This window comes from Opisthocomus hoazin, chromosome 7, assembly GCF_030867145.1.
Source record: "Opisthocomus hoazin isolate bOpiHoa1 chromosome 7, bOpiHoa1.hap1, whole genome shotgun sequence".
Lineage (NCBI taxonomy): Eukaryota > Metazoa > Chordata > Aves > Opisthocomiformes > Opisthocomidae > Opisthocomus > Opisthocomus hoazin.
In genome coordinates this window covers 2865526-2879648 of record NC_134420.1, presented here as the reverse complement: position 1 = coordinate 2879648, position 14123 = coordinate 2865526, and the positions used below count along the sequence as shown (strand labels likewise).

Here is a 14123-nt window from a genome sequence, read left to right as displayed (position 1 = left end):
CTCTGGCTGACTGTACTGGGTTAAAGGTTTTAAGTAAAAATCAGTGCTGAGCATGATGCATATAACTCAATCATTGCACAAACAATACAAAGTCCGTTTATTATCTAATCAGAGGCTTTCTTCTGTCTTTCTTTTTACCAAGTGAGATCTCTATTTATTAACCTCATCCCTTTTATTACTGTAAGAAAGTGGTCTTAATGGCTGATACTCAGTTGACTTTTTCTTTTGTATTCCCAAAGTCCCCTTTCCAAAAGTTAGTCTTTTCTTTCAGGGTCTGAGTATGTAATCGCTATGGTACTCACCTCAGAAAAAGAGCATATTCTTACTAATTAACGGAGAGATATTGCCTCCTCTCAAGGGTCATTAAAAGTACATCGATCAACCCCTTTCTCTGACTCATGTTGTGCCTGTCAGAGCCAAAATCAGGTAATCCAGTTCACTCTTGAACTCTCAAAACTGCCTTAAGTTTGAGCTTAATAAACCTTGCCTTGGTAAGCTTTGACACGCGAAATCTGTGTCTCACTTAAAACCTTGACCCTGGATCCTGTCCTCCTGTCCCCTTACAGTACACGTCCGGTGCTGGAGTCCAAGTGGCTGGCACTCAACCTGTGTGGTGCCCATTTAAAAAGCAGCCAGGATGTCGCCTGGAGCAAGAGCAGCTTTGCTTCAGGGCGCGTTCACGTGGCTGTTGTTCCTGCAAGCCAAACTTGCATAAGCAACTACCCAGCGCTACCCTTGTCCCTGCTTTCTTGTCCCACCTCCCTCACCTGATTTTCTTTGTAGTTCAAACTCTAAGGTTCCTTTCCAGAGCTGTAAACCTCACCGCAAATCAGGGAAGCTTACTGCTCCCCAAAACTTCCTAGGATGCTTAGAAACTTGATGTGAATTCTGAAACTAGACAGCAGGAATGAGCTCCAAAAGTCGTAATATAAACTCCCCGCTATGTACCAAGGCAGAGGAAATAAAGCATTTTATTTCATTTAGTCAAAAAGTCCTCAAATCTCACCATTTCAATGGGCTAGGTTTACTGTTAGACCCATTAGGGTTAAGGTTAGGGTTAGGTTCAGGTTTAGGGCCTGTTAGGGTTGGGGTTAGGCTTAGCGTTAGTCTTAGGGATTATTTGGGTTCAGGTTAGGGCCATTAGGGTTCGAGTTAGTGCCTATGCTAGGGTCGTTAGGGTTAGAGTTATGCTAAGTGTTATAGCCTATTAGTGTTATGGTTAGGCTTACAGACATTAGGCTTAGGGTAGGGGTTAGGGTCTATTGGTATTTGGGTTAGGGCTTATTAATATTAGGATTAGAGCCGTTCAGGTAAGGCTTAGGTTTAGGGTTAGTGTTATGGTTAGGGCCTATTAGGGTTCGAGTTATGTTTAGGGTTAGGGCCATTAGGATTAGGGGTTTGCTTCGGGCCTGTTAGGGTTAGCGCCTGTCATGGTCTGTTGGTATCTCTCAGCGTTACAGGACAATGTACCCTGTGATTTAAGCTTTATTTCATGAGCTTATTAATAAATATGACAAAAAAATATGACAAACGGGCTCACTCCTGTTGCCTAGACTGTTCTGTCACATGAATTCACTTATTCACCACTCAGGTCATAAGATTTCATAACTTTTAACCCATAACTCTTAATTCATGCATCTATAAGAAAAAAGAAAAGAATGAGTTCCCTAGCCGATGGTGAGAGTGCTCACCCTTCCTCCTCCATCATGGTGCAGGTGTCGCACTGGGAAGCACAGAAGCCTCAGCAGTCCGGCTGTTATTGGATCTGCTTCAAAAGCTTTTTGGTTAAGCTGATGTTTCCTACCTTCCCTACCACTTCTATGTGGGAGCCCTAGCAGGCCAGTGTCCAGTTTGGACCTGGGCTCTGGCTGACCTGATGCCTCACGATAACTCTGAAACCCTACACTAAATTTAACTGTTACTCTAATCCTTAACTTGATGTTAACCCTAGAGCTAATTGACCTGCAGTGGTCTACAAGGGCCCACTGGTGTGCACCATGGCTTTGTGAGTGCCTTTTGGTGTCTTCAGGCATCACCTGGAGCCGTCTAAAGGGCAGGACGGGCATCCATGCACATTTTTGGATGGTTGAAGAGTACATACAGATGTTCTCCATGTGTCTCCAAGTGTCTTTGGTGAATGCAGGCACCTTGCGATGCCAATCCCTCATGCTAACCTCTTCTGGCCCTGTCTGGCTGGCACTGGCCACCTGCCCCTGAGGAGCTGGATAAAGCAGCAGAGAGCAGACCCAGAGCCCTCTGTGCATTTTTCAGTTTACCCCAGATCTATTTTTCACTTTTGGTGTCCTCTAGAGTCCTCTCAGCTGGCTTTCCAGATGCAGAAGTGAAGATGGGATTCATGTAGAGGCTTGCATACAAATACACACACCCTCCTCACACCCCAGGATAAGCAACTTGAAATGCATACAGTGAGTTTCTTTTGTACGGGGTAAAATGTAGACCAGAAGTGTATTGTCACCCTTAGTCCCAGTAATCACAGCTTCTCTATCAAGAGGGAACTATAGCATAGCTGTGTCCTAGATACAATGTCTGTTCTGGTGCTGCCTCCTTATTAAAGAGAAGAAAATACGAGTGATCTTTTTTTCTCCCAGTGCACTCCTTAAAAAATGAAACCAAGATTATTTCTTCCTAGAAAATTTTAAGGAACAATCCATGTTTGATTGAGAGTGCTCAGTTCCAGAACTGAGTTGTGTTACTTCTAGGTCTATTGCTCATGTATACTAGTGGATAACACCACTATTATTTTTAGCTTTATGGCTAACAACTGTCAATATAACTATGGACTAGAAAAAACTGATCTGAGTATTTTCTACTACTAATAGCAGCTGACTTTCACTGTTTTGCTACTTACTAATGCTCCCTTCCCTAGAATTCCTCAAAAAATCTTTCTAAAAGGCAGCCAGAAGAAAAATTGCTATTTTATTCACTAAAGAGCTTGAATCAGGTTTGTGTGATATGACAGATCAAAGAAACACACAGCCAGACAAGGAATGCTCCGAAGAGCAGCTAACAGCGGCTCCATGCCGTGGAGGCTCCAGGGAGGGCGATGGAGTGATTGACCACCCAAACAGAGAGTGGGTGCCTTTGTTTTAGACAGCAATGGCTCTGTAAGCTAAATGTAACAACCACGTGTAGAACTGTTTGTCCCTGACAAAGAAATACAGACTTACAACAGGGCAAAACTAGTTTTAGGGGTACACTTATAGTAACATAGCTTGTGTATGTATTAGATCTGCTTTTATACTATGAACCTATGACACTAATAAATAATATTTTTTTTATTTGTGGAACTATCTTAGGCATTAGCTTATTGTTCTGTACTTTTTGGTAGAGCCCTGGCATTCTCTAAGCAAGTGACCCTACCTGCTGTGACTTCACGTACAACCAGGATCTGGGCAAGGTGCAGTCAAACACCACAGACTTGGAGGCAAGCCTGAGGAGCTGAGAAATGTAGCCTGCCAGAAAAGTCACGCTCAGCAGCGCCTGCAAGCCTCAGGCTCCAGGTGAGTACAGCTCACTCACAGACTCAGAGGGTAATGAAGAAATAAATCTGTTCCCCGTTGGGAAGTTCACTGCACGTTCTTCAACTGCAGAAATTCTGAACTTGGTTCTACCGATTATAACAGCAATTTAGTGAATATAATGGGTTTATGATTTATATGAACTATGTGGAGCCAAATAGTAGCTCGACTTTGTGTTGCATTTGCAAAGCCTCAGAACCAACACTTGTCAGGCTTGCTCAGTCTGGTCTTTTACTGGCCTGTCTGCAGCTTTGTTTTGTTTGTTTTGGTTGCAACAGCAACTTTTCTGTTTGACCAAATGTCTATGGCTAATTTATTTTACATCTGGTTTATCTTTTTATAGTATGATCATAGTCTTATACAGATAGCAGTACCAAGTAGTTACTCCATGTAGAATGAGATATGGCTGTCTATTAACACAGTGAAATACAGTTCTGGTATTATAGTAGCAGCTTTGAGAAGTGAAGGCAAAGGATGTTGCATGAAGTAGTACAGGCATGAAGTGTTTAAGAGGACTATGGGGCACACACACCTGACAGTGGAGACCTCATGGTTATAAACAACTCAGCCAGACCAGCATGGGGAGTGTACTCATAGCTCAGCCCAACTCCAAGTACGAAAACAAACTCCAAGTACAAAAACCAAACAATGAATAAAGAAGCTTTGAAGAGAGCGGTGGGCTGGTTTCAACCTGTGTATTTCTTGCTGACAACTGGGGATGCTTGGCATTGTGACAGTGAGGATGCTCTAGAGAACGGTAATGGGAAACGCCTTTATGTTGTTATTCAACTGCATACTGCAGTTGCTGTACTCTAAGTGGGATATGTAGTGTATCATAATTTATTATGATTTAAGTGCATTGCGAGAACACCGTCTTAATTCAAATCCTGTACAATTTCAAATTACTTCAAATAAGCAAATGTTCTATTAAGCATTAAATCCTCCTCATGAGGAGTACCTAAAAAAACTGGTCAGAGGACTGTGACATGAAGTTAAGTATGTGCAGCTGCTCCAGTCCATAGTCTGGCTTGAGTACATACTCGGGCTCAGAAATGCTCTTGGCCGTATTTACTCAGACACAACTAGCGAAGAGTTTCTCCTATTCTAACCAGTCATCTCCTGCTTACCCTATCCACTCTTAACCTATCTGAACCAAAACACCAGGAAAGGGTGTAAGTAAGTAAAATTCAGGTAATTTCATATCTATTGGAATCATATCCTTTAGTTCTTATCCACTTTCTTCTACCATGGAGTCCCTTGTGGTCCCTGCTCCTCAGCTTGCTGGGAATGCAAAGATGTGGCAGGCTATGAATGGTACCATCAAGCCTTGTTGTCTTATTTGTGTAGGTAGGCATCAAGCCAGAGCTATCCTGAATTCTTCAGAGACAGAAAGAGAAAGAAAGCTGAGAGAGAAAGAGCGAGCACAAGAGGCCGTGTTATGCAGGGTTGCTTAGGGGAGTGCTGGTGGGGACAAGGGGAATGAGGGTTGCTATGTGTTAATTTGTAAGAGGAGGACAAGCCAACTCTTGTTCTTAGGATTCCAGTCCCTCCTACATCCTTCTGCAATGTTTTGCCAGTGTGTTGTTACTTACTGTACAATGTCTGCCAAAGCTGTGAGCAGTGGCCTGCATTGGTACTCAGTGCTGTATTTGGCACACAAAGATGTCACCAGAGGAGCCACCTTTCAGTAGCTGTGTCTTGGCATTGTGGGGAATAGGCTGTGAACTGGCGACAGACAGATTCTTTTGCAGTGCTGCATAGGAAATATTACCTTTCACATGTTCACATTAATTACTACCTCCCAGGGATAGCCCATCTCACTCTGAGTAGGGTCTTGAGGTGCTCCTGGCTCTTCTTTCCCCTTGGTGTGCTTTTAGCACAAGTAACTTGCAAGACTTTCTTGCTTTCGCCCTCCATTATTTTCCACGGTTGTGTCTAGCATCTCCAAAGAGACATTTCTCTAAATTAAGGGATTCTATAAACTGGCAGAAACTACCCCTCCGGTCCCCTTTCTCCAGAAGTAGCCATCTCCATAGCACAGAAAAGGAGAAGAGCCCGTCTTCCAGCTGCATATCTCAGTCACTAGAGTAATAGTGTCAGTAGTCACTATAAGTGGGTTTAAACTACTGCGTCAGATGATAAATAGAGTGCCTCAACATTTCCACAAATGCTTACGAGCTACTACTTTGGATAGGCTCTGTTGCTGTCTGTGTGGTTTCACAGGTCCTGCCCATGTTCAATTTTTGTTAGCCATTCTCACCTTCCTGTGGGTCCAGCAAAGGTTTTGAATTAGATTATGATTCTCTTTAGGGTTTTCAGTCTTTTTAAAGCCAAACTCATTGGTGCCCCACAACTATTTGTAGAATTCAGAGCAAAGAAGAATAGGGAGAAAGAAAAGAGAAGGGGGGGGGGGGGGGAAGCAGAGAAGAAAAAAACATTTTTCAAAAACGAGGGAAGAAAATTCGCTCTCGGGGTTTGTACTCACTGATGTGCAATCTGGAAGTTCAGATGCCCAGTAAACCACTCATTGAACAGAGACTGCTCAACATTGCATGTTGCCTGGAGCTAGAGGAGGGGAAAGGAAAGGAAAGCAAAGTCAGTACAGACTGGGGACTGCAGCCTTCCTCATTTGTCTAAAAGAGCACAGTATGCTGTGTATGCTGTTCTATTGGGTGTTTTTTAGCCTAAGCTGAGCTACCTCAAGCCAGGGATCACAATCCTCCTTCAGCTTTGTGGACCAGATGTACGCAGACTGGCTAACACGGACTGTGGGGAAAACTAAGAGTTGGCTCTGTGCTCCCGTGGGTAATACACGTGAACAGACAGTCACAAGCTCCTCCCTGGGTCTTCTCAAACCTACGTCTGCAGAAAAAGCAGAGATGGCAGGGTACTTCTGTGGTGGTCGGACTTGACTGCTGGACTCCAAGAAGTCTCTCTGCAAAGAGGGGACATGATGCTGGCATTCTACTGGTGTGAAATTGCTCAGCAAGAGCAGGACACAACCGTCCATCTCTGCATAAGCGGAAAAGGTCCAAGACAGAATGATGCAATGAGTGTGGAGGAGGGAATGTTTAGGAAATAGAGCTGGGACCTAGCTTTGCTTTTAGATTGCCCATGACCTTGTCATTGCTGTCCTCCTTTCCTGTTACCATAACTGAATCCCATTGTCCTATTAACCTTCACGTCCCAGTTACCAACAGGTTTTCACCCTGAATGCAATAGAGAGAACTTGCTCCGGTTATCAACAGGTTTTCACCCCGAATGCAATAGAGAGAACTTGCTTGTCTCATGGTTGGAATTTGTACCTGTATGGCCAAAATTCGTAAGAATGGAAAATATTTTACCTGAGTAGAGACCCAGTCCAAATTGTTGTCGTAGTAAATATCCATAGGGATATGGTTCCTCTGTGAAACCCAGACAAACCAGCTGCTCTCCAGCATCCTATGCAATCAGACAAGAGGCCAGAATTCAGTAACAGATAAGCAAGTCAACGAGGAGGCATTGAAATAACAGCATAGCCGGACTTACAAACACATGGCTGCACACCAGCCTTGCTAATTCAGCACTGGGAAGAACTTCCAAAACCTGGAAGTTTCATACTTCCTTATGAAACCTATGATTACTTCATATGTTTTGTTATAAAGCTGACGTAGCCTGGTATTCATCTTGTTTTATCTGTAGCCAAGGACCAGACTGGTTAAAGTCAGTAAAATGATGCAAGTGGAGAGCGTGGTGTTCGTTCAAGCCGATGCTGCGGGCTAACGCCTGGGCATTTGCAAGCCCAGGCTAAGCAGTTTCTGTTAAACGTTCTCTTTCTCTGACCAGAAGCAGACCCAACACCCAAAGCACTGGATGTTTTGTAAGGTGAGCATTTCTCAAATTGCTCAACACTCGGTGAAGTGTCTTTGCTGCCAGAGCCAATGTGGCAACATAGAACTTGAACTGGCAATTAAGCAGAAGAGTCTGAGTTTAACTTTACAGAATTAAAAAACTAAGCAAAAAATTAGGTGGCAAAGGAGAACACGGAAAGATAAGCGAAGGCAAAGAAAGGCAGGCAGCCACAGATGGAAAGAACACATAGAGTAAGGCTGAAGAACCTTCTAAAGAGATAGCACCTGAGTATAAAATAATATGCCAGGAGACTCTTTATTTCTAATAATGATCCAGAAGTAAAAAAGAATCTGATATAGCAGGTCAGCATCCAGGCCAAGTCCTACCAAAACCAGAGACAACAAGAAAAGAAAATCATTATGAATTACATTCACTGAAGTCTTTTTCTAAACTTCATGTTATATGTGCAAGAGAGCACATTCTGCTTTTATAGGTTTTTGCTAAATTGAATCACCTGGAGAAATCCAAGTTAACACAAGCTAATAACACTGTTTTTTTTTGTTTTTTACAAGTTGCTATAATAGAGATGAATCTGAACATTCACGCCCAGTAAGTAGATATATTAACAATGACTATGCATTCAGAAACAGGAGTTGAACACTTATCAAATCATTGCCCAGTGAACTAAGTGCTAGACGAACCATCTCATTTTTGGCTGGAAGTTGCTCCATCTTCCCGTATGCATAACACACGCAAGAGGAGGACAAATGAAGCACTAATTCTGGTGGCCTGGCATAGGAAGTAACGCCAAGTGTATGCATACTGCATTCCTATAAATCCGCATCCTCCCATTCCTGACCACTGTGGACCTTCCAACTTGTTTCCCGGACCAAAGGAGACAGTACACTTCGTGGTTCTGCGAATGAGGTAAAGCAGTCAAGCCAAACAGCCTGTTGCTTGCTTTTGAGCTGGGGAACGTAACGGGCTTAGCAGAAAGTATGCAGAGCCACTGAAAATACTGCAGCAAACTGACCGTCATATATTAGACGTATGTGAACGGCATACAGTGTCACACAGCAGGGACTGAGCTCTGGACAGAAGCTGGCTCCATGTTCAGAACAAAGGTTGAAGGCCCACAACTGACCCCTTCTTGGTTGCTCAAGTAGCAACACTTACCGCCCAGTACCTTTTTGTGTATGCAATATAAAACGTGTGGCAGGTGGGAAACAGGAGCAGAGGGAGAATTCATTGTCACTGGTCATGTCATGGACTGAATGACAGATAATCAAATCGGAAGCAAAGGATCCCTGAACAGCTACTCAATATGGAGAATATTCCAAGAAGTTTTAGGGCTGCAGCATTTTGTGCTGCATACTGATACATACATTTGTGATACATATTGATAGCAGTATGCATCAGCGCAGACAGTAAGCAATCTGGGAGCCTGCTGACCTCAAGAGGTGAAACAAAGGTAAGACAAGAAGCTCTCTGAAGCTTGACTGAGGACGGTTCCTGCTCTTCAGCGTGACAGCCTGCTACTTCTAAAGTCACCTGTCAACACAGGTAGTATTGCCTTCTGTTTCCTCATGGAGAGCTGTGACCGTGGCTTCTTTTAGAAAAGAGGGAAAACAAGAAGGGGTGTGTAGAATCCTGAAAAACAAGGAGGACAAGACCTCAGAAACTTAGTAATCCTTTTGAGTATCACAGTAACCACCTTGCAAGAAAGCAACTGCCTGGCACTGGTTAGTATACTATATATATACACTATATATACTATGTTATGGCACTATATTAGTGCCTCTAAACATGTCTAGGTCTGTCCATTAATCTGCTAGTGCTTACAAACCCGAGATTTTGTTTTAAGCTTCTGGGGAACATTGACAGAGGAGTATTTTGAGAAGTGACTCCCGCAGCCTCAAAGCTTATCTGGCTCCACACTCAGCAGTTCAGTAGGGGAACAACGGGAATCTATACAAAACCCCTCGCCTACCAGGGATTTTGGGTTGGAAGAACTTGAGCTCAGCCTTCCAAATGGACATCTTACTTGCACTTAAAAAACAAGACAATAAAAAACCCCCACAGACTAGTATTTAAATTTGAATACTGCTGAAAGATGTGGTATGACATTGTAACTCAGAGGCACTGTGGAAGATCTGGGATGGGATCACCTTCCTGAAGTAGGCATCTTGGAGTTGCGTATCTGGGATATGCCCATCTGGACTAACTGGGGTATGCCCATCTGAACTAACCTTGCTAGTTCTGTCCAACTGCTTGAGAAGAGCCAGTGCTGGAGTGCAGTTACTGCTGCCCTGAGAGATCAAGGGAAAGAAACGGTCAAATGGATCACACCTTAAAAGTGCCCATTTTGGCTGGGTTTTAGGGTTTAAATTCATACCGCCCACTTTTAGGTAAGCATCCTAAGCAGCAGACTTCTGACTATTCTGGAGAGATGCAAGAGGTGATATGTCTTTGTCCCGTGTTGAAATTGTGCTGCTTTGCAAAAGGAATAAAGCTTCACTAAGGCGGGAAGATGAGAGCAGGACTGAGAACCTAGAGATCAGGGCACCAACAGCAGAGAAATTCTGAATTTTTCCTCTTCTCTGTTGATGCACTTTATTAGCCATAAGTTATATGGTTAATGTAAACAGTCCCTGGAGCCCTCATCTCACTCTCCCAGGCAACTTCCTTAATTACTGAGTTAAGAGTCTTTATCTTTTTCTCTGTCCACAGATGTAGACTTATTTTTTGCAAAGCAATACAGTTTTAAGATGACCTGGGATAGCACACCCCCCTACTTTTTCTACCCTGCAGCAAACTTAAGCCATTTGGTTAAAAATTCTCAAACCAAATTGATGTGTTTCAAGTGAACAAGGGCACAGAAACCTGGTCTCACATAGGATTGTGTGATAATTCAGGCTGAAAAGGACCTCAGGATCTCAGAGTAGCATCAGCTGTGAGGTCAGACAAGGTTACTCACGGTTTTATCCAGTCAGGTCTTCAACTCCTCCAAAAATTAGATGCAAACCGATTATTACGTTCTTTGATGCAGGCACCTTAGTTCTGCGAGTCCTACGGGTCAAAAGCAAGATCTACAAGCTGTATTAGTACCCCTCGTGGTATTGCATGAGAATGGAGATACTCACTGATGAAGAAGTATTTGTGCTGGTGATTGTATGGCATGTATTTTTTCTTTTGAATCCCAAGCTGTAAAAAGAAGCAGCAAAAAAAAATACCGGGTGGAAACTAACCAATCTGCACAGGTAACTTGCTGTTTTCCATTCTCTTTTCGCCAGAGGCACCCTTCTTGCACACTGCCCACAACCCTCATTTCTACTGTCTCCCGGTTGGGTACCTGTCGGATTAGTTCACGTACATACTATGCCTCTTCTATAAATCCTCATTCCGTTAGTGTAAGGCTTTAATGCTTTACAGCTTTGTAAAGTCCTTCAGAGATAAACTGCTAAGCAAGCATGAGATTTTTCCCCAGCAGGGGAAAATAAATTAAATAAGTGATTGCTGAAAAGTAGTGCTAGATATACTAACAACAAGCCAAACCAGAGGTAACGGCCCCAAAGAAAACCCTCCGATGGTATGCGGTAGGAAGGAGACTGCTGTCACAGACACCACCATTGCCTGGGTTGGAACGGAATGATGTAGTAAAAACTATACCAGAGCATTTCATCCATTAGGAGATGGTGTGTTATGATAAAAATAATTCTGAGGGTGGATAGAGGTGAATTTTAACTGTTGCATTTCCTTGTTTTGGTATTCTTACCACATTTATAATTCAGGTGAAATATTAGATACTTCAAGGCTGAGTTGTATTATCAGTCAAAAATAGTGGTGTGTATTTTGTCTCTTTATTTCCCCTACTTCTCTGATCCTGTACAGTTAAATGACAGCTGCGTGATAGCAAAGGTCTTCCAAGGAGAAAAATATTTTGCTGATGTAGCTACTTTGACAGGGTCTCAAGAACTGATGAAGTCGTACAGCAAAATGTGTTCAGCATTGCCTTAGGCTGTTGCTCCTGCAGGTGGCCTAGCAGTACAAGCTGAGAACATCCTCTGTGGTCAAATGACTTCTACCCACTAGAGGGACCTGCCAAGAACCAGTCTTACAGAGCTGCAGGAGCAGCCCTTGGTTATTTAGTCCTGCTGTGCTGGCTGCCTTTCACAAGAAGGCTTCTGCCTTCTCCTGGAAGCCAGCGACATGCCAAAGCCACCTGTACTTCTGAGCCTCAGACATTAATATTAAAGTAGTAATCCCAGGCCAACTGCAGGCATGCTTTATATTAATGTGTACAAGTTATTTGATAATCATTAATTACTGAGTTGTTCTACTAGGTCGTTAAGTTGCCATAACCTTAAATGGTTTTCTTCCTGATGGATTTTCCACCTTATATGTGATGCACATACATTATGTCTAATTTATTTACGGCTACTGATCAACTGTTCCAGAAATTTTTATAGGAACATAATGTGAACTGTGACCTGCTTACAAAGGCTGAATGAAGTAGACAGGTACCTTCTTGGCAGGTAGCGCAGGGCTCAGATGAGGTTGTGTCTGGTGAGAGCTGCACTGTGTGCCCCTGAGCACAGCGTGCCACCTTGTGGTAGGTCTTTCAGATGAAATTCTTCCTCTTCTGCCACCAGTTCCAACACATCATTACACGTCTTCACTTTACCCTTCTCAAGATTAACAGCGGAGGGTAAAATGCCTGTATGAAAAATGGCACCTACAGCCCAGCTGGCCTCAGGCTGGTGGGCACTGAGGAAGGATGGAGCAAGAAATAAGCACAGCACAGGTGCCAGACCAACCCACCTTTGGCTTTGCCAGCTCTGCAGATGCCTTCCAAGCCTGATTCCTGTCTCTATGCCACCTGACCTACAAAATAGCTTGCCAGCCTACTTTCCCAATCATTCTGGGGAAACAGAGTTTGCATGGAGCAAGGCACATGCAGGCTCTGGTGCAGGCCAGCTCTGGAATGGAGAAATAGGCAAGGCACAGCCACAGATGTGTAAGAGGGTTCATGAGGTTCCCACCTGCATAGGAAAGCTGGCCATGCCATCCTGGGACAGCCAGACTGCTCTGAGTTGTGTTTCTAATGCCTGAGTTTCGTGGGGCCATGTACCACCTTGCCCACCTCCATCCATCAGTGTGGGACTACGCAAAGGAAGAGTCAGGGCAGGCTAGAAGGGATGGGGAAAACAGGTAGTCCTGGATAGTGGGAAGCAATGAGGACCATGCAGCCCAGGGAATAGTTGTACCTCAAGGCTATTCCTGTTCTCTTGTCTGTGCCTCTCTCGTGAGGTTTTCTTTGATGTACCAGCTTGGTTACTTGCACAGTGCCATCAACAGCGCTTCTGGGAATGACCTGGAGACTGCTACTGGCAGGCTGTCCAAAACGGCAATGCCAACACAGCCTGTGAAACTTAATTCAAGCTCATCCATTGTCAGAATACAGAATACAAATTGTAGCTAATACTGATAATAGCTGAGCAACCTGATCTAGTTAGCGGTGTCCCTGCTCGCTGTGGGGGGGTTGGACTAGATGACCTCTAGGGGTCCCTTCCGACCCAAAACTTTCTATGATTCTAATACAGAATTTGAAAATTAAACTTGGTGGACTGAAATTTTTTTTTATTTCCATTAGCTTCAAACATCCCCTATATATGGAAGATCAGGGAATGACTTGTCTTGAGTTTTTTTCTTGCTATATAGACAGCAAGGAAGCGCTTACATCTGTCCCATCTTTATGGAGATGTTAATTTACCACTCTTTTCCTACATTTCCTGCATATACCGGAAGGCAAGAACTCCAGGGAATTTGCTGAAGGTTTTGATATATGTTACCACAGGTTTCCATGGCACTAAAATAGCAATCAGAAAAGGAAAGATGATGAGGAGAAGTCTTTTTGCCCGTGGACTAACTCACCAGTGGTTGGATGCTTGTCAGCTGGCTGACTCACAATTCTGTTCATCCCAAGGGTCAGAAGGACCACGTGCGATAACTACAGAAGGTTTTCTGGAAGGCTGCTTGGGAAAGTCTGCTGTCTTTGCTCGCCCCCCAAGTCACGCCGGGTGGCATTTAGGAGGGATGCCTTTCCTAAAGGTACGTTGATGGAAGCAGCTACTGTCGTTGCCAGAGGGCTTGTGGCAGCTTCGTCACCTTACCCTGGCTGTAAGCAATCGCTGCAGCAGCAGCTGCGAAAGCAGGATCAGGAGAGAAGCGTAATCCTAAAGGCTTTAGCTGGATAAACAGTTACAGTCTGGTTGCTAAGCCTCCTTATCTGCCTCTTTCCACAGCCTGAGGCTGGAGGACTTGGCTGTAATGGTGTCACCACATTCCCCCTTGCCCCTGAGCCCCACCGATTCCCAGAGAAGCCATGTCCCCAGCTCTCTGCACGATGCTTGGGACATGGCTCCTCACCCCTCCAGGAGCAAAGCCCTCACCCCCAGAAAAGCCCCCCTGCTCCTTTGCTGCCCCAGCTCTGGCAGCCACAGTGCGATCCCAGTTTACAAAGCACAGCAGTAGCTGCAGGTAAGGGGTGTCTGAGCCCTTCGGATTTTCTCCTGGCTAGCTCACTCTGTTCCCAGGGCAGGCTGCAGGAGCTCGCAGACAGTCAGGGAGAACCCCACTCAAAATACACCTCCGATTAACCTGCTGTCAACCAGAAAAATATCGCTCCGCAGCTTAGTTTGATGTTACAGTCCGTGAACCCCTTTGGAAGGAACACGAGTTACGCACATTCTT

The 14123-nt window shown here is 44.2% G+C and overlaps 1 long non-coding RNA gene across 4 annotated transcripts in view; it reads left to right on the top strand.

Moving 5' to 3' along the window:
* The window catches only part of LOC142361844 (uncharacterized), a 42113-nt gene that overhangs the window by 5609 nt on the left and 22381 nt on the right, over positions 1-14123 (top strand). For 3 of the 4 annotated variants that reach the window (XR_012764458.1, XR_012764459.1, XR_012764456.1), the window contains 3 exons: positions 2311-2426; positions 3350-3521; positions 13357-13481. This is a non-coding gene — a long non-coding RNA (uncharacterized LOC142361844). The remainder of the gene's footprint in view (positions 1-2310; positions 2427-3349; positions 3522-13356; positions 13482-14123) is intronic. The other variant, XR_012764457.1, reaches the window with a different exon arrangement.